Here is a 27,096-nt window from a genome sequence, read left to right as displayed (position 1 = left end):
CTCCCTCTCCCTCTCCCCACTCTCCCAGCTCCCCTCTTTCTCCCAGCCCCTCCCTTCCAGCACCTCTCTATTTTGGTTTGGTTTGGGAACAGCTCCATCCGAGACCGTAGGAAATTACAGCGAATTGCGGACGCAGCCCAGACCTTCACACAAACCAACCTCCCTTCCGTTGACTCCACCTACACCTCACGCTGCCTCGGCAAGGCCAGCAGCATCATCAAGGACCAGTCGCACCCCGGCCACTCCCTCTTCTCCCCTCTCCCATCGGGCAGCAGGTATAGAAGTGTCAAAACGCTCACCTCCAGATTCAGGGACAGTTTCTTCTCATAGAAACATAGAAACATAGAAAATAGGTGCAGGAGGAAGCCATTCGGCCCTTCGAGCCAGCACCGCCATTCATTGTGATCACGGCTAATCGTCCCCAATCAATAACCCGTGCCTGCCTTCTCCCCATATCCCTTGACTCCACTAGCCCCTGGAGCTCTATCTAACTCTCTCTTAAATCCATCCAGTGACTTCTCAGCTGTTATTAGGCAACTGAACCATCCTACCACAACCAGAGAGCGGTCCTGAACTACGATCTAACTCCTAGCATCCGGAGAAGGTTTCAGGTCTGGTCTGAGGAAGGGTCCTGTCCCGAACCGTCACCTATCCGTGCTACTTGACCCGCTGAGTTACTCCAGCATTTTTGTGTAGTTTTCCTGGATTGCTGAATGATATTGTGGAGGGGAATGAGTAAGGTGCCGTATATTTGGAATCCATATTAATGATTCTGAGTTCATGTGTGGAGCAGCACTTCACATTCTTCATCCAATGGAGTCCAATTTAAATGTTTCCTGAGAGGATTCTAAGAGCTTGGACTGATGAGATCACTCCCTTTGCCATTGATAAGAAGGGAAGACTTTGAAGCACCCTTGAAATGTTAGTTTATGATCCCTTCCCCTTGTGCAGGAAGCAGATAAGACAAATCTCATTAGACACAAACATAGAAACATAGAAAATAGGTGCAGGAGTAGGTCATTCGGCCCTTTGAACCTGCACCGCCATTCAATATCGTCATGGCTGATCATCCAACTCAGTATCCTGTACCTGCCTTCTCTCCATACCCCCTGATCCCTTTAGCCACAAGGGCCACATCTAACTCCCTCTTAAATATAGCCAATGAACTGGCCTCAACTACCTTCTGTGGCAGAGAATTCCACTTGGAAAGACTTGGAATAACGCAGTGGGACAGGCAGCATCTCTGGAGAGAGGAGGAATGGGTGACGTTTCTGGTCGAGACCCTTCTTAGAAACATAGAAACATAGAAAAATATGTGCAGGAGGAGGCCATTCGGCCCTTCGAGCCAGCGCCGCCATTCATTGTGATCATGGCTGAAGAGTCACCCATTCCTTCTCTCCTGAGATGCTGCCTGACACGCTGAGTTGCTCCAGCATTTTTGTGTCTATCAACGGCATAAACCAGCACCTGCAGTTCCTTCCTACCCATGTTACATCCCGGTGGAGGCCGGTTCTCTGGATACTTTCAAGAGAGAGCTAGATAGGGCTCTTAAAGATAGCGGAGTCAGGGGATATGGGGAGAAGGCAGGAACGGGGTACTGATTGGGGATGAATGGCGGTGCTGGCTCGAAGGGCCGAATGGCCTACTCCTGCACCTATTGTCTATTATCTATTGAGGCAGCAACTCTACCGCTACGCCCCAATTGTATAGAAATTGTTATGTAGAAATTTTGGTGACAGTATTTGATGTGTGACCTTATGAAATGTTGATGTTATGACATTCATCTGTACGTTAGAGAGATAGAATGTTAAAATGCTTGCATGTTACAAAAGTCCTTCAGAGTGCGAGTGTGGTGCATCGGCATGGAACACGAGCTCCGCAGATCAATTGATGGGGTCGCCGGCAATCATTTGTCATTTGATGATAGCGTCTGTGTGGAATTGTAAGGCAGGGATTAGATTAGATTTGTTTAGTTCAGAGATACAGCGCGGAAACAGGCCCCCTCGACCCACCGAGTCCGCGCTGACCAGCGATCTACCCGCGAAATAACACTAACACACACACACACACACACACACACACACACACACACACACACACACACACACACACACGCACGCACGCACGCACACACACACGCACGCACGCACGCGCACACACACACACACACACACACACACACACACACACACACACACGAGGGACAATTTTGACATTTACACCAAGCCAATTAACCTACAAACCTGCACGTCATCAGAGGAAACCGAAGATCTCGGGCATCTCGGGGGAGAACGTACAAACTCCGTACAGACAAGCACCCGTGGTCGGGATCGAACCCGGGTCTCTGGCGCTGTGAGTCTACGCCCCGCTGTTTGGACACGCTAGAGGCAGGAAACATGTTGCCGATGTGAGGGGGGGGGAGTCCAGAACCAGGGGCCACAGTTTAAGAATAAGGGGTAAGACATTTAGAACGGAGACGAGGAAACACTTTTTCACGCAGAGAGTCTCCGGCGCTGCAAGCGCTGTAAGGCGGCAACTCTACCTCTGCGCCACCGTGGCCGCCCCTGATGATAGTATCTGTGTGGAATTGAAAGGCAGGGCTTGTCATTATCATTGGCAGAGTTGCAGAGTAGGCCTTGGACTGTTTCAGATTAAAATAGGCCAGAGAAAGTAAAATTGTGGAGGGGTGTGTGTGTGGGGGGGTGGGGGAGGGAAGATGCACGATGATAGGATCAGGCATTTCACAATCATCTTGCTGGGGTATTTTTATGATTAATGCGTTGCTCAGAGGCATCTATTTCTGCTGAAACAATCTGGCTCCCGAAGGAATACTCCGCCAAGATTCTTGTTAAAGTGGCAATTTTGATTTTAAAGGCAGTCGCTATCTCAGTTAAATCCTTTTATACCAATGATTAAGTACTTCATTCAAAATAGATGCCTACGTTCTTTACAATTATGTGGTGATAAAGGGGTGAATAATGAGGCGGAACGCAGCAATGTCGTCAGAAAGGTGTTTCGTTCCGATTCAGTTTTATTCCCCGCGTAAAATAAAGTTGTAAATTCAAACGTGTTATTTTGAGTTAAGAGCGGGCGGCTTGACTTGTCAATGGGGGCCCTGTTAACACGAGTGGTGAGTCTGTGGAGTCCAGAACCAGGGGCCACAGTTTAAGAATAAGGGGCCACAGTTTAAGAATAAGGGGTAAGCCATTTAGAACGGAGATGAGGAAACACTTTTTCACACAGAGAGTTGTGAGTCTGTGGAATTCTCTGCCTCAGAGGGCGGTGGAGGCTGGTTCTCTGGATGCTTTCAAGAGAGAGCTAGATAGGGCTCTTTAAAATAGCGGAGTCAGGGGATCTGGGGAGAAGGCAGGAACGGGGTACTGATTGTGGATGATCAGCCATGATCACATTGAATGGCGGTGCTGGCTCGAAGGGCCGAATGGCCTACTCCTGCACCTATTGTCTATTAACGTCGAGCCTTCTTGAGGCATTGATTTCTTTATCGCCAGGGCGGGCCTAGTGGCGCAGCGGGTAGAGCTGCTGCCTCACAGCGCCGGAGACCCGGGTTCGATCCCGACGACGGGTGCTGTCCGTACCGAGTTTGTACGTTCTCCCCGTGACCTGCGTGGGATCTTCGCTTTCCTCCCGCACCCCAAAGACGTACAGGTGTGTGGGCTAATTGGCTTGGTGTAAATGTAAATTATCCTTAGTGCGTGTTGGACAGTGTTAACAGTTCAGTTTATTGTCACGTGTACCGAGGTACAGTGAAAAGCTTATGTTGCGCGCTGTCCAGTCAGCAGAAAGACAATGCATGATTACAATGTTTAAGAAGGAACTGCAGATGCTGGAAAATGGAAGGTAGACAAAAGTGCTGGAGAAACTCAGCGGGTGCAGCAGCATCTATGGAGCGAAGGAAATAGGCAACGTTTCGGGACGAAACCCTGAAGGAAATAGGCAACGTTTCGGGCCGAAACCCGGAAGGGTTTCGGGACGAAACGTTGCCTATTTCCTTCACTCCATAGATGCTGCCGCACCCGCTGAGTTTCTCCAGCACTTTTGTCTACATGATTACAATCGAGCCTTTTACAGTGTATAGATACATGATAAGGGAATAACGCCTAATGCAAGGGTTCCCAACGCTGGGATAAATTTACCCCAAGGGGGGTAAATGTCGCCTACCCAGGGGGTAAGTTTGTTGATTCTGGACTTGTACATATTTTTTCTCATTGACTGACTGTGTTTGGTTCTGGTATACCCGTATCTGTTCATCATTACATAGCAACATAGAAAATAGGTGCAGGAGGAGGTCATTCGGCCCTTTCGAGCCAGCACCGCCATTCATTGTGATCATGGCTGATCATCCCCAATCAATAACCCGTGCCTGCCTTCTCCCCATATCCCTTGACTCCACCAGCCCCTAGAGCTCTATCTAACTCTCTCTTAAATCCATCCAGTGACTTGGCCTCCACTGCCCTCTGTGGCAGGGAATTCCATAAATTCTGAAGAATATGCGGAATATGAGGTGCTGTTCCTCCAATTTCTGGTGTTGCTCACCCTGGCAATGGAGGAGACCCAGGACAGAGGGGTCGGATTGGGAATGGGAGGGGGAGTTGAAGTGCTGAGCCACCGGGAGGTCAGGTAGACGCTGGGACTATCCTTCGCCAGGCTTTGCTGGCTAATTTACATTGCACTAAGCCAGGGGTCCCCAACCTTGTACATCCCATTTACACCCTGGCAACTTTAATAGCACATATAACAATGTTTTTTCCTTCGCTCCATGGATGCTGCTGCACCCGCTGAGTTTCTCCAGCTTTTTTGTGTAGCTTCCATAAATTCACAACTCTCTGGGTGAAATTTTTTTTTCTCTCCTCAGTCTTAAATGGCCTACCCTTTATTCTAAGACTGTGTGGCCCCTGGTTCTGGACTCGCCCAACATTGGGAACATTTTTCCTGCATCTAGCTTGTCCAGTCCTTTTATAATTTTGTATGTAGTTGTTCATAAATAAGTGAAAAAACTTTGTTATATGTGCTATTAAAGTTGCCAGGGTGTAAATGGGATGTACAAGGTTGGGGACCCCTGGCTTAGTGCAATGTAAATTAGCCAGCAAAGCCTGGCGAAGGATAGTCCCAGCGTCTACCTGACCTCCCGGTGGCTCAGCACTTCAACTCCCCCTCCCATTCCCAATCCGACCCCTCTGTCCTGGGTCTCCTCCATTGCCAGAGTGAGCAACACCGGAAATTGGAGGAACAGCACCTCATATTCCGCCTGGGGAGCCTGCATCCGACGGGCATGAACATTGAATTCTCCCAATTTTGTTAGCCCTTGCTGTCTCCTCCCCTTCCTCAGCCCTCGGGCTCCTCCTCCTCCTTTTTCCTTCCTTCTCCCCGACACCCCCTATCAGTCTGAAGAAGGGTTTCGGCCCGAAACGTTACCAAATGCCTTCGCTCCATAGATGCTGCTGCACCCGCTGAGTTTCTCCAGCATTTTTGAGTACCTTCAAAGAGATAGATAGTGGTTCAAGTCAGTGTGCGGGGATCGCTGGTCGGTGCGGACCCGGCAGGGCCGAAGGGCCTGTTTCCACGCTGTATCTCTAAACTAACCTAAACTAACGATAGACGCTATTGCACAAATACCTGTCACCCTGCAGAGGGCAAGTCTACCAGCGTGAATCTCAACTGGATGTACCCAAGCCAATTAAATGAAGGTCACCTCTTCACCGAGAAATATGCTCAAAGGAATATGCAAGTTTAATTTAAGATTACATGGTGCTGCAAAAACAGCCACACAGCAAGGATGGGTCTTCGAGGGAATTATTTTAATAGTCTTGATCCAAATTTTTCTTCTGTTTCGGCACCAGCCATTAATTTCCTCCTTTCGTAGTTTCTAAGGGACAACGGTCATTTTTCAATCCACTGGCCTTCTGGTAAATTTCCAAGCATCTTTGCAGCCGAGTAGACTAACCAGCTGAAATCAAATGTGTGGGAAGGAACTGCAGGTGCTGGTTTAAACCGAAGATAGATACAAAAATGCTGGAGTAACTCAGCGGGACAGGCAGCATCTCTGGAGAGAAGGAACGGGTGACGTTTCATGTCGAGACCCTTCTTCACTCTTCTTCTGTTGTGCATATTTTTAAATCCACCTAATCCGTCTGAAGAAGGGTCTCGACCCGAAACGTCACCCGTTCCTTCTCTCCAGAGATGCTGCCTGTCCCGCTGAGTTACTCCAGCATTTTGCCTTCTTCTTGTGTATGGCGTGCACAGCCTAAAGTTGTAGGGCAACTTGTTCTATTTGATCTTATTTGATTGTGCACGCCAGGTCGATTGCATTCGTCGGACCACGTCAGGGCTGCGATCTCCCACCCATAGCTTTTCCTGTCTATCTTCAGCTGAAATAAAAAAGATCTTCGGGAAATGTTTCGTGTCCACGGTCCGAGCCATTTTCTGATTGCTTTCCCTGTCAAATGAAGAGTGGGATCGATGCTGCTGTGGTGAAGACCCAAGCTGCTGGTATTTGTTGAAGATGCTGTAAATGGTGCAGTAGTAGCGGGGCGGCGAGGTGAATGAACTTGCTGTGCCTGCGAAAGCTCCGCGGTGCCCACAACGATGGGAGTGTTGGAACTAGGAGTTCTCTCAATTAGCTGACCACTGCTGTCTCCCACCTGTTGGCTGATGATGGCCTGCTGAGTTTGGACTTCCACACGCTAGGATTAATATCTCATGCTTGCGTCGGCAGTAACAAATCTACGCTGGGAGGAGCAGTGGCCGCACAGCTTGTTTGCAGCTGAAACTTCCCCGTTCTATACGTTCCAATGAAGCAGTTTAAGGTGCAACGGCCAAATCAATGCGCAGTCAATATATACAACAAGTTCGTGTCGCACTGGTCACACTACAAGCATCACTGAAATGTTACTAAATGCATGAATTACAAGTTTGTATACATGTGTGTGTGTGTGTGTGTGTGTGTGGTAGTGTGTGTATATATGTGTGTATGTGTGTGTGGTAGTATGTGTATATATATGTGTGTGTGTGTGTGTGTGTGTGTGTGTGTGTGTGTGTGTGTGTGTGTGTGTGTGTGTGTGTGTGTGTGTGTGTGTGTGTGTGTGTGTGTGTGGATTGTCACCTTGTCGTGGTGGAGAAGCTTGTGTGGACCTGAGATCCTGAGAGCGATGCCGTCTGGAGCTGTGCTCCTGGTAGGGCCACCGATGGCGGTAAGGTCGAGGGAGAGGTCTCTGACAAAGAGCGATCCAACCAAGACCTCAACGGTGGAACAGGAGGAGGACGATGGCTGACCTTAGTGGAGCGTCACAACGGCTGGGAAGGCGGATGAAGGCTGCAGCAGGAAAGGGTCTCCGGTCGTCTTGGACTCCATGCCACTGGATCCTGACCCAGACCGTGTGGTGGCCGTCTGTGCACCAGTCTCCCCACGTTAAACAAAGTCACGCACAGGCGTCTCCAACCCTGGAGACACCCATGGTCAGCCACGACCGAAGGGGGCCCAAGAAAAAGAAGTTTGTGTGTAAATTTATGTATGCACTTGTGAGTTGCATACATGCATGTCTTTGTGTGCGTGTGTGTGCCCGTATTTTGTGCATGTGTATGTATGTACGCGTGTACATATTTTGTGTGTCGTGTTCGTCTGTTTACGTACACGAGTTTGTGTGTGCACGTGCGCGTGTATTTTTTGTGTGTGTACCTGTGTGCGTATGTACGCCCGTGTTTGTAAACATGCAGGCGTTTGTGTGTACGTACATGTGTGTGTACGTATTTTGCGTGTGTGTACATGTGTGTTTGTGCGTGCATGTTTGAGCATGTGTTCATAGATTTGGATTTTCTGCGCAATACTTTTATTGACACGCACTGATTCACTATTTTTATTGGGAAAAACTTACCTCGTGTGAAAGGTTAAGAGCGACTGAATATGTGGACAGCTGCAGTAATTACAAATTACGATGGGACTTATCTCTTCATAACTGGTTTAGATCGGACCGATAGAGGGAAGATTATCCCAGTGGGGGATTTTTCAAGGACAACATATTTGGGCAAAGGATACAAGAGGATACAAGGAAAAACCTATTTAGTTTATTGTCACGTGTACCGAGGTACAGTGAAAAGCCTTTTGATGTGTGCTGCCCAGACTTTTGATGCGTGGAACGATTTAAGGGCCTGTCCCACTTGGGGGTCATTTGCACGTCATGCAGATGGCGAGCGAAGGTTTTGTACATCCCGAAATCCTGGGGCGCCGCGTGCAACTGCGCGTCACTGCCAACGTCACCGTGCACCACGCGCATCGTGCGTCGTGACACATAAATGATGTCACGAAATTGACGCCCAAATGACGCCCACATGGGACAGGCCCTTTATCAAAAATCTATCTATCTCTGCCTTAAAAATATCCACTGACTTGGCCTCCACAGCCTTCTGTGGCAAAGAATTCCACAGATTCACCATTACCTGAAGAGTCTAGCGTACCCGAACACACTGAAACATGCAATGACGGTAACACTGAAGCATCCGTTTTGGTTCACGAGTTCTAGGAGCAGAATCTGGCCATTCGACCCATCAGGCTGATCTACCTCTCCCTCTCCTGCCTTCTCCCCCATAACCCGTTACACCCGTACTAATCAACAATCTATCAATCTCCACCTTAAAATACCCAATGATGGCTTCCATAGCTGTCTGTGGCAGCAGGGAGGGTAGTGGGGGAGAGAGGGGGAGAGAGGGGGGAGGGAGGGGGGGAGAGCATTGTAGGGAGGGGGAAAGATGGGGTAGGGAGGGGTGGAGAGGGGATAGGGAGGGGGGAGAGAGCGGGGGAGGGAAGGGGGTTAGGGAGCAGTGAGAGAGGGGGTAGGGAGGGCGGGGAAGGGAGGGGGTTAGGCAGCAGGGAGAGAGGGGGTCGGGAGGGGGAGAGAGAGGGGGGGGGAGAACGTTGTCCCTCTCTCCCTTTAAGCAGAGAGTAATTAATAATGTTCTGTAGCTGAGGCAGAATGACTGTTTGGGGTTTATGAGCATACATTAGAACTAGAAGCAATCAGAAATCAAGAGATACAAAGAGCTGCTGGTTTACAAATAAAAGACTCAAAGTGCTGGAGTAACTCAGCGGGCTGGGCAGCATCTCTGGAGCACGTTCTCCCTGTGACCACGTGGGTTTTCTCCGGGCGCTCCGGTTTACTCCCACACTCCAAAGATGTCCTGGTTTGTAGGTTAATTGGCTTCGGTAAAATTGTAAATTGTCCCTAGTATATAGGATAGTGTTCATGTACAAGGTGACCACTGGTCAGTGCAGACTCGATGGGCTGAAGGGCCTGTATCTCTGAAGTCTAATGTCTTAAAAGTCATAAGGTTAATGGGCCAAATAGCCTCCTTGAGGCCTGTAACAAATTTATGAGTCATAAACCATTCAGAAATTCTTTCATAATTGTAGGCTATTTTGACTATGGAAGTGAGATGAAGTCCCTTGTGTTTTATTGATACAAGATGTTCCTTTGTTAATATAATTTAGTAAACAGTTTGCCTGGAAGAATGTAAAGTCATCTTGACTTTGGTTATTTGTCCAAAACTGATTAATTATGTGCAAGAAAAAAATCAACTTGTCTGGTCTACAATTAAGCTCAGGCGGGAGAGATTATGTTGTAATATTTATCTAATAAATCATCATTTTACCAAATTAAATTATTATTTTAGAACGATGGTGAGGGAGGGACCTCTTGAAACATACAGAATAGGTAAAGGCTTGGATAGAGTGGATGTGGAGAGGATGTTTACACTAGTGGGAGAGTCTAGGACCAGAGGTCACAGCCTCAGAATTAAAGGGCGTTCTTTTAGGAAGGAGATGAGGAGGAATTTATTTAGTCAGAGGGTGGTGAATCTGTGGAATTCTTTGCCACAGAAGGCTGTGGAGGGCAAGTCATTGTATATTTTTAAGGCAGAGATAGATAGATTCTCGATTATTATGGGTGTCAGGGGTTGCGGAGAGAAGGCAGGAGAATGGGGTTAAGAGGGAAAGGTAGATCAGCCATGATTGAATGGTGGAGTAGACGATGGACCGAATGGCCCATTTCCTGCTCTACCACTTCTAATGGTGCATTGATTCTCACAGTATTTCGCACTTGTATTGTTTCATTGAACATAGAAGAGTACAGCACAGGAACAGGCCCTTCGGCCCCAATGCCTGTGCCGAACATAATGCCGAGATCATCTCGTTCCAACCAGCGTATAATCCATATCCCTCCTCCCACATCCTCTTCAATTTCCTACTGGTGCAGCGGTAGAGTTGCAGCCTCACAGCGCCAGTTCCAAATGTGATCCTGACCACGGGCGCTGTCTGTACGGAGTTTGTACGTTCTCCCCGTGACCTGCGTGGGTTTTCTCCGGCATCTCCGGTTTCCTCCCACACTCCAAAGACATACAGGGTGAATCGGCTTGGTATAATAGGAAATTGTCCCTGGCGGGTGTAGCATAGTGTTAGTGTGCGGGGATCGCTGGTCGGCGCGGACTCGGTGGGCCGAAGGGCCTGTTTCCGCGCTGTGTCTCCAAAGTTAACAAATCCTTCCCCAGTTTCCCTGAAAATGCAGATGTGAATGTGATGGGCCTGTCCTACTTAGGCTAATTTTTAGGCAACTACAGGCGACTAGTTTGTCGCCGCATGTTCGCTGGTGGTCACCGGGAGTAGCCTCTTCCGTCACGCAAAAAAAGTCGTAGCATCTTTTTGGTCGCCGCTAAATTTTCAACATGTTTTGACGCCATTGAGCATAGCTTGACTTCTCCTGACGTAGGTGCTGTCGTAGGTTGTCACGTAAGGATGACGTTGGTTGACGCTGGTTTTTCGGCGACCCGCTACGATCATGACAGTCGCCGGCAGTTGCCTGAAAAAAATCGCCAAGTGGGACAGGCCCATTACTCATTTAAAGGGCCTGTCCCACTTTACGAGGTGATTCACGAGTTCTCCCCTGATTCAAGCTCGTGTAATGTACGTAGTGGGTACGTAGCGACTCGCACGAGTAAAAAGTAACAATTTTTTTCACCACGAGTATTTTTTTACTCGTTGACATTTTTCACAGTGTTGAAAAAACGTCACGAGTTTACCGTATTTCCCGAGTACCTACCGTTACTGGTACGAGCCGCTACGTGACATCCATCAACTCCCACGTACCCGCTACGGACATTACACAAACTCGAATCAGGGGAGAACTCGGGAGGACTCTTGAATCACCTTGTACAGTTGGACAGGCCCTTAACCGAGAAGGTTTAGGAGACACAAAGCAGGGAGATTGCTGGATGATTTATGATCACATTTATTGCATCACTAAAAATACAGCAGGGCAGCGTGTGAAGGATTCAAGGTAATCAGGCAAAGTCAACATGCCATTGTGAAAGGGAAACCACGTATGGATCATTTATCAGAGTTCTTTGAAGGATTAACATGACCCTGACAATGAGGAACTGGTGCAGATACTGAATCATCATATGTCTTTGAAACAGGGGCTGCATCAAACTTTCCTGCGGGGAAGAGCAAAGAGCTGAAAGGGTTGGAGGTCACATCATTCTTCTGCAGTTGTATAGGGCTCTGGTGAGGCCACATCTGGAGTATTGTGTACAGTTTTGGTCTCCTAATTTGAGGAAGGACATCCTTGTGATCGAGGCAGTGCAGCGTAGGTTCACGAGATTGATCCCTGGGATGGCGGGACTGTCATATGAGGAAAGATTGAAAAGACTAGGCTTGTATTCACTGGAGTTTAAAAGGATGAGGGGGTATCTTATAGAAACATATAAAATTATAAAAAGACTGAACAAGCTAGACGCAGGAAAAAATTTCCCAATGTTGGGCATGTCCAGAACCAGGGGCCACAGTCTTAGAATAAAGGGGAGGTCATTTAAGACTGAGGTGAGAAAAACCTTTTTCACCCAGAGAGTTGTGAATTTATGGAATTCCCTGCCCCAGAGGGCAGTGGAGGCCAAGTCACTGGATGGATTTAAGAGAGAGTTAGATAGAGCTCTAGGGGCTAGTGGAGTCAAGGGATATGGGGTGAAGGCAGGCACGGGTTATTGATAGGGGACGATCAGCCATGATCACAATAAATGGTGGTGCTTGCTCGAAGGGCCGAATGGCCTCCTCCTGCACCTATTTTCTATGTTTCAATGTTTCTATTGTCAAGGTAGAATATTGGCCAGCTGAGTTACTCAAGCTTTGTGTCTCTTCCTTGTTAAATCTATGATCGCAGTGTCAAACTGTAGAATATATGTAGGTAGGTTAGGTGGCAAAAATCTGTCAAATGGATGGTAATTTGGGAAAAATATAGATTTGTCCATTTTGGCAGGAAAAATAAACATAGAAACATATGTCTGAACATATGTTCAGATAGGTCGTGTCTGAAAAAGGGTCTCGACCCAAAACGTTCTCTCCAGAGATGCTGCCTGTCCCGCTGAGTTACTCCAGCTTTTTGTGTCTATCTTCGGTTTAAACCAGCAACTGCAGTTCCTACGCATGGAAACATAGCAAATAGGTGCAGGAGTAGGCCATTCAGCCCTTCGAGCCAGCACCACCATTCAATATGATCATGGCTGTTCATCCAAAATCAGTACCCCTTTCCTGCTTTCTCCCCATATCCCTTGATTCCGTTATGAAGTTGATAAAGCAGCATTATCAAAGTGGTGAGAGATTGCAGGGCTCTGCGTTAACAAAGGCTTTCGTTTCAATGGATGATTTGCAAAAACATAGTTTTTTACTTGCACTTGAAAGATTGAGTGAGCTGCGCTTTAGACTTTTACTCTGTCTAGACTTTAGAGATATAGCGTGAAAACAGGCCCTTCTGCACACCGAGTCCGCACCTACCAGCGATCACCCTGTTCGCGAGCATTACCCTACTCACACCAGGGACAATTTTCAATTCTACCAAAGCCAATTAACCTACAAACCCGCACGTCTTTGGAGCATGGAATGAAACCGGAGCACGCGGAGAAAACCCACGCAGGTCACGGGAGAACGTACAGACTCCGTACAGACAGCACCTGTAGTCAGGATCGAACCCGGGTCTCTGGCATTTGTTTCAATGGATAATTTGCAAGAGCATTCTTCTTGAAGTAGGCTTGAAAGACTGAGTGAGCTACACTTTAGACTTTAGATTCACAGTGGAGAAACAGGCCCTTCGGCCCACCGAGTCCACGCCAACAAACGATCACCCCGTACACTAGCACTTTCCTACACACACTAGGGACAATTTTGATTTCTACCAAACCAATTAACCTACAAATCCCACACGTCTTTGGTGTGTGGGAGGAAACCGGAGTACCCGGAGAAAACCCACGCAGGTCATGGGGAGAACGTACAAACGCCGTACAGACAGCACTCGTGGTCAGGATCGAACCCGGGTCTCTGGCGCTGTAGGCAGCAACTCAACTCTCTCTTAAATCCATACACCTGGTCCTTACTGGTGTTTCTATCTGTGTGTACATACATTCACGGGACCTTTGTCTGCCGGGCACTTCCTAAACCGTTGAACATTTCCAAAGGAAATAATGATTTCCCTTTTCATTTATATTTGGTGGAATTAAACCTGGATGCATTATAAATATTGTGAGCTATTTAAAAGATGCCATTTCAAAGCAACATTTGCTTTCAGTGACCTGAGGCTTAACATGAGTAAGATGTCTATTTTTATTTATAATAGAACCCACAAATGTCTGAAGGGAAAGATATACTGTAAATTCGTCAAGTACAAAATAATAGGTCCTGCCAAATGATTAAATTAATCCTCTCGTGAAGATGTGTGAAAAATAACTGTGTATGTCTTTTCCACTCTCTGCAGTCCCAATTGCCTCCGAACATTCTTACAAAGAGAGAACCCCCCCCCCCCCCCCCCCCCGCTCTGAGTTGTTCTGACCTTTTCTAGCCTCCAGCTTTTTTCCCACCAACTCCCCCCCATCCCCCTCACCTCTACTTTCAGCCTAAAGAAGGGTCCCGACCCCATCCGCCCCGATAGGACCACACAGTGGCGCAGCGGTAGAATTGCCACCTCACAGCGCCAGAGACCAGGGTTCGATCCACCATAGGTGCTTGTCTTTAAGGAGTTTGTACCTTCTCCCCGTGACCTGCGTGGGTTTTCTCCGGGTGCTCCGTGTTTCCTCTCACTTTCCAAAGACGTGGAAATATAGAAAATAGGTGCGGGAGGAGGCCATTCGGCCCTTCGAGCCAGCACCGCCATTCATTGTGTTCATGGCTGATCGTCCCCTATCGATACCCCGTGCCTGCCTTCTCCCCATATCCCTTGACTCCACTAGCCCCTCGAGCTCTATCTAACTCTCTCTTAAATTCATCCAGTGACTTGGCCTCCACTTCCCTCTGTGGCAGGGAATTCCACAAATTCACAACTCTCTGGGTGAAAAAGTTTTTTCTCACCTCAGTCTTAAATGACCTCCCCTGTATTGGACGTGCAGGTTTGTAGGTTAATTGGCTTTGGTGAAATTGTAAATTGTCCCTCGTGTGCAGAATAGCCCGCGTATACGGGGTGATTGCTGGTCGGCGAGGACTCAGTGGGCCAAAGTGCCTGATTCCATGCAATATCCCTTAAAGTCTGAAGTCTCAAGTAAAAGCCCGAAACGTCACGTGCTGCTTCCCTCCAGAGATGCTGCCTGTCCCGATGAGTTACTCCAGCATTTTGTGTCTATCCCCGGTGTAAATCAGCATCTGCAGTTCCTTCCCACACATTTCGTCAGCCGCTTTCAACTCCTTGTTTAAAGGACAAATCCCACGTGAAAATGTAAAAACTCAGATCTGCAGACGCTGGTTTCCCAAGCGGGGATACACAGTGCTGGAGTAACTCAGCTGGTCAGCATTCCTCTGGGGAATTTGAATAGGTGACGTTTTGGTTGGGACCCTTCTTCTGACTGATTGGGGGGGGGGGGGGTGTGAGATGGGTGGGGAAGAATGCTAGAAGAGTGGAGGGGCAGGACAAAGTCTGGCAGGTCACCGGTAAACGCAGGCGAGGGGGGTTTCTGATAGGCAGATGGTTGGACAGAGTCCAGAGACCCTTTATGTGGTCACTATTTGTATACCTTGTGACAATAAAGTATGCATTCACTGATTAATTCATTCATACATTCACACACAAGGTGTGAGACAAAAGGATTGGAGAGTTGCGAATTGTGAAGCTAGAGGAATGATGAGACGCAAATTGTTTAGGAGGGGGAGGGGGGAGATAGGTGCAAGGTTAGCCTGGGTTTGGAGGAGGGGAGCGGGGAGAGGGGGGGTGGGTAAGAAAGGGGGAGGGGGGGCAGGGGTCAAGCGGTAGATAGGGGCAGGTGGTATTTTCTTGAGATTACCAGAAGTTGGTGAACTTGCCTTCAACAGCTGATGTACAAATCAGCATGAATTTTAATCACAAATTTAACACAGCAAAACATTTCGAGACACTTCAAGAGAGTGTTACCAGACAAATTACTTCTAACTCCCAAATTACTGGCCAATATTGGGACAGATGATGATTTTTTTTTTTTGTTGGTGATAAAATAAATGTTACTTAATATTGATTTAGTTGTGGGTGAGACCAAAGTTGAACATGAACTGCATTCAGAGCAATACGGTGGTACAGTGGTAGAGTTGCTGCCTCACAGCGCCAGAGATTCCATCTGGGTTCCATCCTGACTACAGGTGCTGTCTTTACAGAGTTTGCACGTTCTATCCCGTGACTGCGTGGGTTCTCTCCGGGTGCTCCGGTTTCCTCCCGCATTCTAAAGACGTGCAGGTTTGTAGGTTAATTGGCTTTGGTAAAATATATTATAAATTGTCCCTAGTGTGTAGGATAGTGTTAGTGTACGGAGTGATCGCTTGGCCCAACAAGTCGGCACGGACTTGTTGGGCCAAAGGGCCTATTTCCGCGCTCCATATCTAAACTAAAAGCTATACTACACTAAAGATAGAGCGCACAGTAAAGCCCCTGTCCCACTTAGGCAATTTTTTTCGGCGACTGCAGGCTACTAGGGTGTCGTCACATGGTCGTGGGGTGACGCCCGTATGGTCGTGAGTCGTCTCCTCAAGTCGCCTAAAGAGCCATAACGTTTTTCTGGTCGCCACTGGATTTTAAAATGTTCGAAACATTTTGGCGACTGTGTGCTTGACGTAGCTTGTCTTCTGCTATCGTGGGTGCTGTCGTAGGTTATCGCCAGGATGGCGCAGGTTGTGGCTGGGTGACGTTGGTTGTCGCCAAGTGCTGACTTCGGTGAATTCCATTGGCGACTACCTACGTCAACCGGCGACAGGTACCGGCGACTGAACTGTCTTCACTTGCCTTCAGTTGTCGCTGACAGAGTCGTTGCTTGTCGTAGCTTGTCGCGGGCGGACGTTGGTTGACTTTGGTTGTCGCCCGTTTGGACGTCCTAATGGGTCGCCGGTTGTCGGCAGCTTGACGTCGACTAGGTGGTAGGTTGTCATAGACATTGTCGTGGGGGGGGGGGGGAGGTCCAGTCGCGGCGATCTTCTACGATTGTGACGGCCACTGGCAGTCGCCGAAAAAAATCGCCTGAGTGGGACAAGCCCTTAATATTCTTTGCTGCACCTTTACAAGTACTGTCTGAAGGTTTGATCTAATATGCAACATCTGTGCTTGTCACATCTGTTAATGCAAAGGACAGCCAATAACGCCCTTCCTGGAGTCAACATTCATCTGAACATCTATAACTGTACTCATGTCAGCAATAGACTGCCCTTTAAGTAAAACACAAATCATCTGGCAACATCCTCTGTGTATCAAATATTTATCTCAACCAAGGCATCTTCATCCGTTTTCAGAGATTCCTACTCTTGAACATGTCATTTCATTCTTCAAAATTAGACACAAAATACTGGAGTAACTCAGCGGGACAGGCAGCGTCTCTGGAGAGAAGGAATGGGCGACGTTTCCGGTCGTGACCCTTCAGCCCGTCCCGCTGAGTTACTCCAGCATTTTGTGACTTTCTTCAGCGTAAATCAGCATCTGCAGTTCCTTCCTACACATTTCATTTTTCGGGTCCAATCCTGTCAACCAACAGTTTTTGCAACAGGTTTGGTCCGAGCGGCGTTTGGGTCGGCACGGTGGCGCAGCGGGTAGGGCTGCTGCCTCACTGCGCCAGGGACCCGGGTTCGATCCTGACCTCGGGTGCTGCCTGCGTGAAGTTTGTACGTTCTCCCCGTGACAGCACAGGGGTTTCACCAGAGAATAGGACGCCATAGGACCAAGTGAAAGGGGAGATCGACGGTCGGCATGGACCCGGTGGGCCGAAGGGCCTGTTTCCGTGCTGTATCTCTTAGTCAAATAAAAAACAGTGATGTCAAGAGGAAGGAACAGTACTTTGGCTGTTAAATACTTTAAAAAAAAACAATTTTGGTTGCAAACTCAGAACCAAGTGACAATGAAATACTCAACAGTTCCATTACTGAGAGTTATTGAGATGTTTACATAAGTGGCCACTATTCAGGTATAAAGTCTGCTTTTGCCTTTGTCTTTACATTCGTTTAGTTCCAGTTACGTGAGTGATGGACTAGTTTCAGAAACGCCATGTTCATCTGTGTAGGAAGGGACTGCGGTTCCTGGTTTACATCGAAGATAGACACAGTGCTGGAATAACTCAGCGGGTCAGGCAGCATCTGTGGAGAACATGGATGGTTGACGTTTTGGATGGAGACCCTTCATTAGACTGAGTCTGAAGGAACTGCAGATGCTGGTTTACTTTAAAAAATGCACAAAGTGCTGGAGTAATTCTGCAAGTCAGGCAGCATCTGTGGAGAACATGGATAGGTGACGTTTCACAGAGTGCTGGAGTAACTCAGCGGGTCAGGCAGCATCTGTGGAGAACATGGATAGGTGACGTTTCACAGAGTGCTGGAGTAACTCAGCGGGTCAGGCAGCATCTGTGGAGAACATGGATAGGTGACGTTTCACAGAGTGCTGGAGTAACTCAGTGGGTCAGGCAGCATCTGTGGAGAACATGGATAGGTGATGTTTTGGGTCAGGGCCCCTCTCTCTATATTCATTTGCCACAATTCTTTCATGTTATTGAATAATTACCCTAACACTGCCCTTAATTAAACTAATGGAATATATACTGTGTCTAATGATTAATGAGTGCCATCAAATATTTTTTTATCCTTATTACTAGTTTGAAAAATGCTTTTAAATATAACGATTTGGAGAAAGTCATCCACGCTTCAATATCCTCTCGCCTGGACTTCAGCAACTCCCTGTATACTGGGATCAGTCAGTTGTCCCTGTCCCGTGTGCAACTGGTCCAGAACGCCGCAGCCAGGCTCCTGACGAGGGACCATATTACTGCCATTCTGGCCTCTCTCCAGTGGCTGCCAGTACGGTTCAGAGTTGATTCTAAGGTTCTCCTGTTTGTCTATAAAGCCCTAAAGGGGCTTGCTCTCCCCCTATATCTCAGACCTCCTTAAGGGGCTGTCCCACTTGGGCAACCTAATTGGCAAGTTTAGAAGAGTTTGGAAAAATGACATGTTGAAGCCCAGCTACGACTAGCTACGGGAAAATTGGACACCGAATAGTGGAGAGTGAAAACGATCTCCTTCGACCTCCCTTCGACTATGTTGAAGATTATCTACGACTACCTTCATCTACCCTCGATTACCTATGACTAACATGCCGACCTACTACGACTAAACCTAGGAGTAAAGAAAATATCGATTTTTTCCATGACGACTTTTTTTTACTCGCGGGCATTTTATCAGCTTGTTGAAAAATACGCCGAGGCCTCGAGTACGCGGGGACCACTCTCGACCATCAAGGAGAGTTCCGAAGACCTCCTACGACCTAGTGTCGACCGTGCTGCGAGTTTGAGTCGAGGGCAAACTCGCCAGAACTCGCAGATTAGGTCGCCCAAGTGGGACAGCCCCTTTACCACCTCAGGCAATTGAGGAAATTCAGAGTGTCTCTGAGGATCCTCCAGTGATTCTACTCAGCGGCTGTGGAAAGCATCTTGTCCGGGAACATTACCATCTGGTTTGGGAATTGCTCTGCCCAGGACAAGAAGGCTCTGCAGAGAGTAGTGCGTTCGGCTGAACGCACTATGGGAACTTCACTCGCTCCCCTGCAGGAACTATACATCAGGAGGTGCAACTCCAGAGCCAATAAAATCATGAAAGACCCCTTCCACCCCTGCAACGGACTGTTCCAGCTGCTACGGTCAGGCAAACGCCTCCATTGCCATACGGTGAGAACGGAGAGGTTGAGAAGGAGTTTCTTCCCAGAGGCCATTCGGACTGTAAACTCCTATCTAACCAGGGACTAACTTTACTGAACCACTCCACTGCTTTTTTAAAAATTGCTGTTTTTTCCCTTTTTCCTTCCGCCCAAAATATTTAATATGGAAAAGAATATGTGATTCTGTTCCATTCTGTTTGGAGTTTGTTTGGTTGTTTGTTCGTTTGTCTTTTTGCACAAAGTCCGCGAGCATCGCCACTTTTCATTTCACTGCACATCTCGTATGTGTATGTGACGAATAAACTTGACTTGAGTTGACTTACCCCTTACTCTACCTCCAGGTCCCTCAAGTCGGCTGACGTGGGGCTCCTGGCTGTCCCGCGATCTAAACTTAAACTCAGGGGTGACCATGCCTTTGATGTTGCGATCCCTAGACTGTGGAACAGCATCCCCCTCCCTATCAGATCTGCCCCCTCGATCGACTCTTTTAAGTCCAGGCTCAAAACTTATTTTTATTCACTAGTGTTTGAATCCCCCTGATGTGGCTGCTCTTGGTTTTGTGTCTTCGAGCTGATTCTTTGTACCTGTGTGCTGTGTGCATTCCTGTGTAGGTCGGTCTCTTTTTGTGATTTTAGCTCCCTGCTCAGGTCTGTACAGCACTTTTGTTCAACGTGGGTTGTTTTTAAATGTGCTTAATAAGAAATAAATTTAAAAAAAAAAACATTGTCCACTTATTCCCTGAATTTTACAATTTGTATAATATTCCTTAATAGAGAAGAGAAGCACAAAATGCTGGAGTAACTCAGCGGGTCAGGCAGCATCTCTGGAGAACATGGATAGGTGACGTTTCACAGAGTGCTGGAGTAACTCAGCGGGTCAGGCAGCATCTATGGCGCTAAGGAAATAGGCAACGTTTTGGGCCGAAACCCGTTAGGGTTTCGGCCCGAAACGTTGCCTATTTCCAGAAGGATTTCGGCCCGAAACGTTGCCTATTTCCTTAGCTCCATAGATGCTGCTGCACCATAACTCAGCGGGTCAGGCAGCATCTGTGGAGAACATGGATAGGTGACGTTTCACAGAGTGCTGGAGTAACTCAGCGGGTCAGGCAGCATCTGTGGAGAACATGGATAGATGACGTTTCACAAAATGCTGGAGTAACTCAGCGGGTCAGGCAGCATCTCTGGAGAACATGGATAGATGACGTTTCACAGAGTGCTGGAGTAACTCAGCGGGTCAGGCAGCATCTCTGGTGAAAAGGAATAGGTGACGTTTTGGGTCAAAACTGAAGCTGCATGTCGACCTATCCAAGCTCTCCAGAGATGCTGACAGACCCGTTAAGTGACTCCAGCACTTTGTGTCTATTTTCAGCACATTGAGTGGAATTGGGTCATTACACTGGGAACATGGGCCTGAGGAAAACATAGCAACTGGGCAAGTCATTCCCTACAATAACTCCTTTGCAAACTTGATGTGAAGCCGAATGAAATGATGATGGACACCTTCAGTGCAATATAAAGTCCTCCTTGCCGCAAGGTGTAACTCAGCGGGTCAGGCAGCATCTCTGGAGATCTCTGGAGATGCTGCCTGACCCGCTGAGTTACTCCAGCATTTTGTGCCTACCTTCAATTTAAACCAGCACCTGCAGTTCCTTTCTGCAACATGTTTCATGGTTGCCCTGAATCTTTACATGCGGAGGTAGTTGGGTCAAATATTGTTGATGACCGCTCAGTGCCGATGTTTCGCAGCAGACCTTATGAACTTTACATTGCTACGGCCAGGGGCGGAAATCCCGGGGGGGGCCAGAGGGGACACGTCCCCCCCCCATGTTTTGAGAGGTGGGCGACATTCCCGCCAGGTTAACCTGCCTGGGCTTGCGGGAAATATGGCCAGCGCGGAGAAGCAGCGCTGGTATCCCGTCAGTCCAGACAGGGCTGTTAGTTAACCTGGTGAGAATAGCAGTTGAGCTGCATTTAGCGCTGGATTGAGCCTCCGAAGCCTCGCGCGCGTGTGTGAGTGTGCGCATGCGCGCGCGGCCGCCATAAAATTGTGTTCCCCGTCCCCTCCATGTTTTGATAGTGAGTTCCGTCCTTGGCTACGGCCATTGCACGACCCAGCCACTGTGGATATGTGCTGACTCAGCCAATCTAAAGGGCCTGTCCCACTTTCACGAGGTAATTCCCGAATTCTCGAATTCTCCCGGGTTTTCCCCTTGTTTCAAACTCGCAGAATGTTTGTAACGAGTCCGTAGGAGGTGGTGGTCCGTAGATATATCGTAGCGGCTCGTTATGCCAGCCCTAGGTACTCGTGGACGTTTTTTCCAGCCCGATAAAAAATGTCCACGAGTAAACAAAATGGTCGGGATGAAAGAAATTGCAACTTTTTACTCGTAAGGAGGGCATCAAAATAGTCGTGGGAATTCGTAGACATACTCGTAGGAGTTTGTGAACATAGTCGTGGAAGGTCGTAGGAGTTCGTACATTACCACCATCTGGATTTTTTTCTAGGTCCTTTAAACTCGGCAGAGGTTTTGAATTAAGTCGTGAAAGTGGGACACGCCCTTTAGATGAAGAATGACTCAAAGTGCTGGAGCAACTCAGTAGGTCAGGCAGCATCTCTGGAGAACATGGATAGATGACGTTTTCGAATGTTAAAATAGGTCCTGATCTGATTTGTCACCTGTCCATGTTCTTCAGAGATGTTGCCTGACCAACTGACAAGTACTCCAGCACTTTGTATTTTTTCTTTCTTAACCAGCATCTGCAGTTCCTTGTGTCTCCATTGAATGAAGAATGTGTCGGTGTGCTGTCAAATGAACAGGCAGCATGTCGGGGCAGACACAGAGAGACACACACGCACACCTGCACACAAGCTCGGGCACTACACGCGCACACACACGCAGGCACTCTCACATGCACACAGATGCATGCACACACACATTTATGCTCACCCACACAGGAGCATGTGCACCCTGCACGCACATGCATGTGCGCACACATGCGTACACGCACGCACACGCAAATGCATGTACACACATTTTCACACACACACAGATGCGTGCGCACAGGCGTACACAGGCGCGCATACGCACACACACACACGTTCACAGGCGCGCATACGCACACACACACACACACACACACACGCACTCACACACATGAACAGACACACACACACACGCAGACGCACGCACGCACACATTCACACATGCATGGATGCATGCGCGCACATGCACACATGTACTTGCACATACACGCACACACAGACATACATGCAAGCACACACGCACGCACACTCTCCTGTATCATCTCTACTGCATACACACTCACACGTTCTCATGAATACAAACCTACTCCTTGCAGCCCGCGCTGAGGAACGAGTCATGTACAGTGTACTCTGTGGGAGGGCAGTTCACTAAAAATAACCCTTTAAACAGGATTGGCAATAACATCTCACACAGACATCCCATAAATGTCTAAAGCAAGCAAGCGTGTTGGCTACATTTTCAATTATTATTGCCCCATAAATTACCTCTCCCTCATGTGTGCTTATCCCAGGCTGATTTTAAGTGAAGCATTAAAGATGCTTAGAGGTTGCTTAAAACAGATTGCTGGTGCGTTTAACAATCAGACTGCCTGCTAGCAGCATTGTACGGCACGTTTTTCAATTCTGCTTGGACCTTGAGCATTGCAATATGGGCTGTCTATCCATCAGTGGGTGAATACTAATAGGGTGGCACGGTGGTTTTTAGTTGTGGGATACAGCGCGGAAACAGGCCCTTCGGCCCACCGAGTCCGCGCCGACCAGCGATCCCCACACATTAACACTATCCTACACACACTAGGAACAATTTTTACATTTACCAAGTCAATTAATGGATAAAACCCGCACGTCTTTGGAGTGTGGGAGGAAACCGAAGATCTCGGAGAAAACCCATGCAGGTCACGGGGAGAACGCACAAACTCTGTACAGACAGCGCCCGTCGTCGGGATCAAACCCCGGTCTCCGGCGCTGCATTCGCTGTAAGGCAGCAACTCTACCGCTGCACCACCGTGGCCACTAGCGCAATGCAGCGGTAGAGTTGCTCCCTTGCAGCTCCAGGGACACGGGTTCAATCCTGACTACGGGGGCTGCCTGTAAGGAGAATGTACGTTCTCCCCGTGACCTGCGTGGGTTTTCTCCGGGATCTTCGGTTTCCTCCCACACTCCAAAGACGTGCGGGTTTGTAGGTTAAACGGCTGAGATAAAAATTGTAAATTTGTCCCCAGTGTGTGTAGGATGGTGTTAGTGTGCGGGGATCGCTGGTTGGCGCGCACTGGGTGGGCGAAACTTAATTAAAGCATGTGTAAGTTGTGTAATGCCCCTGTCCCACTTAGGAAACCTGAACGGAAACCTCTGGAGAACCGCCCCACCCAAGGTTTCCGTGCGGTTCCCGGAGGTTGCAGGTGGTTGCCGGAGGTTGCAGGTAGTGGAAGCAGGTAGGGAGACTGACAAAAACCTCCGGGAACCGCACCGAAACCTTGCGTGGGACGCAAAGTCTCCAGAGGTTTCCGTTAAGGTTTCATAAGTGGGACAGGGGCATAAGCATGTGTAGGAAGGAACTGCAGATGCATGTCATGTCATGAGTGCATTTATGTTATGACCAATTATCTAGCCATTCGCCAATATGTTGAGGCTCAGCTTTGTATGTCATGAATGGATAACTGCGTAACCACAATTAATCAGGAATCTATAAGACTTTTATACTCTAGAGATACAACCAGGAAACAGGCCCTTCGGCCCACCGAGTCTGCTCCAACCAGCGATCACCCCTTATATTAGCACTATCCTACACACACTAGGGACAATTCACAATTTTTACCAAAGCCAATTAACCTACAAACCTGTACATCTTTGGAGTGTGGGAGGGAACCAGAACAAAACCTAATTGGTCACAGGGAGAACGAACAAGCTCCGTACGGACAGCACCCGTAGTCAGGATCGAACCCGGGTCTCTGGCGCTGTGGGGCAGCGACTCTACGGCTGAGCCACCATGCCGCCCCTTAGGCATCTACTGTTGTTAAATATTCTGTGATTTTATTTGACTTATGAATAAAATGGCCGTGGGACTTATCATCGCCCGCCTGGGGCTTCGACATCGGGAGAGACATGGAGAACAGGGGAGAGAAAAGACTTTGCCTTCCATCACAGTGAGCCCACTGTGATGGATGTTTGTGTGAACTAAATTGTGTGTATGTCTAGGAATTGTCTTTGTTTTTATGGCTGTGGAAACAGAATTTCGTTTGAGCCTCACTGTGGCTCAAATGACAATAAAATTGTATTGTAGAATAATCAAATACTAGCTCTTATGGCCCATCGAGCCTACTGTAAGTTAGCTCCATGCCATAGAGTATACAGCATGGAAGCCCATTCGGCCCAACTTGTGAACAATCCTAGATAATAGACAATAGACAATAGGTGCAGGAGTAGGCCATTCGGCCCTTCGAGCCAGCACCGCCATTTAATGTGGTCATCCCCAATCAGTACCCTGTTCCTGCCTCCTCCCCATATCCCCTGACTCCGCTATCTTTAAGAGCTCTATCCAGCTCTCTCTTGAAAGTATCCAGAGAACCGGCCTCCACCGCCCTCCACCGAGCCAGAGAATTCCACAATATTCCAGAGATAGACACAAAATGTTGGAGTAACTCAGCAGGACAGGCAGCATCTCTGGAGAGACCCTTCTTCAGACTGATGTCAGGGGAGTGGGCAGTACAGAGATAAAATGTAGTCGGAGACAGTAAGACTGGTCGGAAAACTGGCCAGGGGAGGGGATACTTGAACAATCCTACCTGTCTCCGTTTTTTCCAAAATTCCCAGACTCATATTCCCTTTCTTCCAGCTTTCTTCCCCCCCCCCCCCCCCCCGCCCCCTCTACAATCATTTTGAAGAAGTGTCCCAACACGAAACGTCACCTATCCATGTTCTCCACAGATGCTGCCTGACCCGCTGAGTTACTCCAGCACTCTGTGAAACGTCACATATCCATGTTCTCCACAGATGCTGCCTGACCCGCTGAGTTATGGTGCAGCAGCATCTATGGACCTAAGGAAATAGGCAACGTTTCGGGCCGAAATCCTTCTGGAAATAGGCAACGTTTCGGCCCAAAACGTTGCCTATTTCCTTAGCGCCATAGATGCTGCCTGACCCGCTGAGTTACTCCAGCACTCTGTGTTCTCTCTGTTTTCTTCCACTTGTTATTGCCAGCATAATCCGTCAGCATGAAAATAGAACATGGAATATATTTCCTGCTCCACCGCCTTAGTGTGAGCGGTGATGATTGTTCAGGGAGACGGGGAGTATCTGTCATTCCGTGGACCAGCTTGAGATGTGTCATGTGTAGGGAGGAACTGCACATGCCGCTTTACACCGAAGATAGACACAAAACGCTGGATGGACTCAACGGGACAGCAGAGAAGGAATGGGTTACGTTTTGGGTCGAGACCCTTCTTCAGACTGAGAGTCGGGGGAGAGGGACTAGAGATATGGAAGGGTAAGGAGATAAGGTAAAGGGGGAATCGTGGACCAGAGGACATAGGTTCAAGGTGAAGGGGAAAATATTTAATAGGAATCTGTGGGGCAACTTTTTCACGCAAAGGGTGGTGGGTGTACGGAACGAGCTGCCAGAGGAGGTAGTTGAGGCTGGGACTATCCCAACGTTTAAGAAACAGTTAGACAAGTACATGGATAGGATATGTTTGGAGGGATATGGACCAAACGCAGGCAGGTGGGACTAGTGTAGCTGGGACATGTTGGCCGGTGTGGGCAAGTTGGGCGAAGGGCCTGTTTCCACACTGTATCACTCTGTGATTCTGTGGAGTGGAGTGGTTTATTGTGAGATGAGGAGAAGGTGACAACGAGGCCTACAATCAGTAATATTTAATAGTAAGATTAAACGAGAACTTACCAGTTTGAAGTTTGATCTGTATTTTATGAGGAGTTACGATGAGGGATTACGTGAAGAACCCGCTCAGTGCGCAGGCGCGGCATACTTCCAAGCAGCGGTGTGGAATCACAGATAGACACAGTTATTTGAAGTAAACATAGTAAAGATAAGGAGACATCAATTTATTAGTTTGATCCATATAATGAGGGTGGGAGCGGAGGGCACGTAATCCCTCATCGTAACTCCTCATAAAATACAGATCAAACTTCAAACTGGTAAGTTCTCGTTTAATCTTACTATTTTACTTCGGAGTCACGTGAGTGACTACGTGAAGACTTCAAAGCTCTGTGATTTCAAACCGTGTAACAGTTCATACTTCACTCGCTGCCGAAGTCATTCGAGGGAGGAAGTATGTTATCGTAATCAACCATGAATCTGTTTGTAAAAACAATAATGGTGTTATTAACAACAACAAGACCAATTGCTCCCCCGGGCTTAAATTATATATTTTTTGCAGATTCTTTTTCTGCAAACGATACAGGTTCTGTCAGTGGTTTGTTATAAAAGTTTGGAACGTATACTCCCTAGACCACCCTGCAGTAGCCAGGATGTGGTCCATAGGCTCGTCCATCCTCTTAGTTACTGACGTGGAAGCTGTTCTGGTGGAATAAGATTTTATACACGTTAGTATTTACTCCAGCAACTCCCAGTACCTGCTTGAGCCACTAGAGATAGTTTAGCTCGTCACCCGACCATGAGGTTTCCTGTGGCTGACCCATAAGGCTTTTTCCTCTCCCTCGGTATTCCTTATTGTGTCGATCTCTAAGTGGGTCATGACACATAAAACGTGGTTCAGGTGGGTATGCCCGGAATTTCATGACTGGACCTGATGTTCCTGGTCTGTTCTGTTTGGCCAACCCTTGAATGGGCATGTGACACTATCTGGTGTTATAACCATGTTGTCCCATCGCAGTAGATGGGAGAGCTGGCTCTTTG

Source organism: Amblyraja radiata, chromosome 20 (genome assembly GCF_010909765.2).
Source record: "Amblyraja radiata isolate CabotCenter1 chromosome 20, sAmbRad1.1.pri, whole genome shotgun sequence".
Taxonomy (NCBI): domain Eukaryota; kingdom Metazoa; phylum Chordata; class Chondrichthyes; order Rajiformes; family Rajidae; genus Amblyraja; species Amblyraja radiata.
This window is presented reverse-complemented; position numbering follows the sequence as displayed.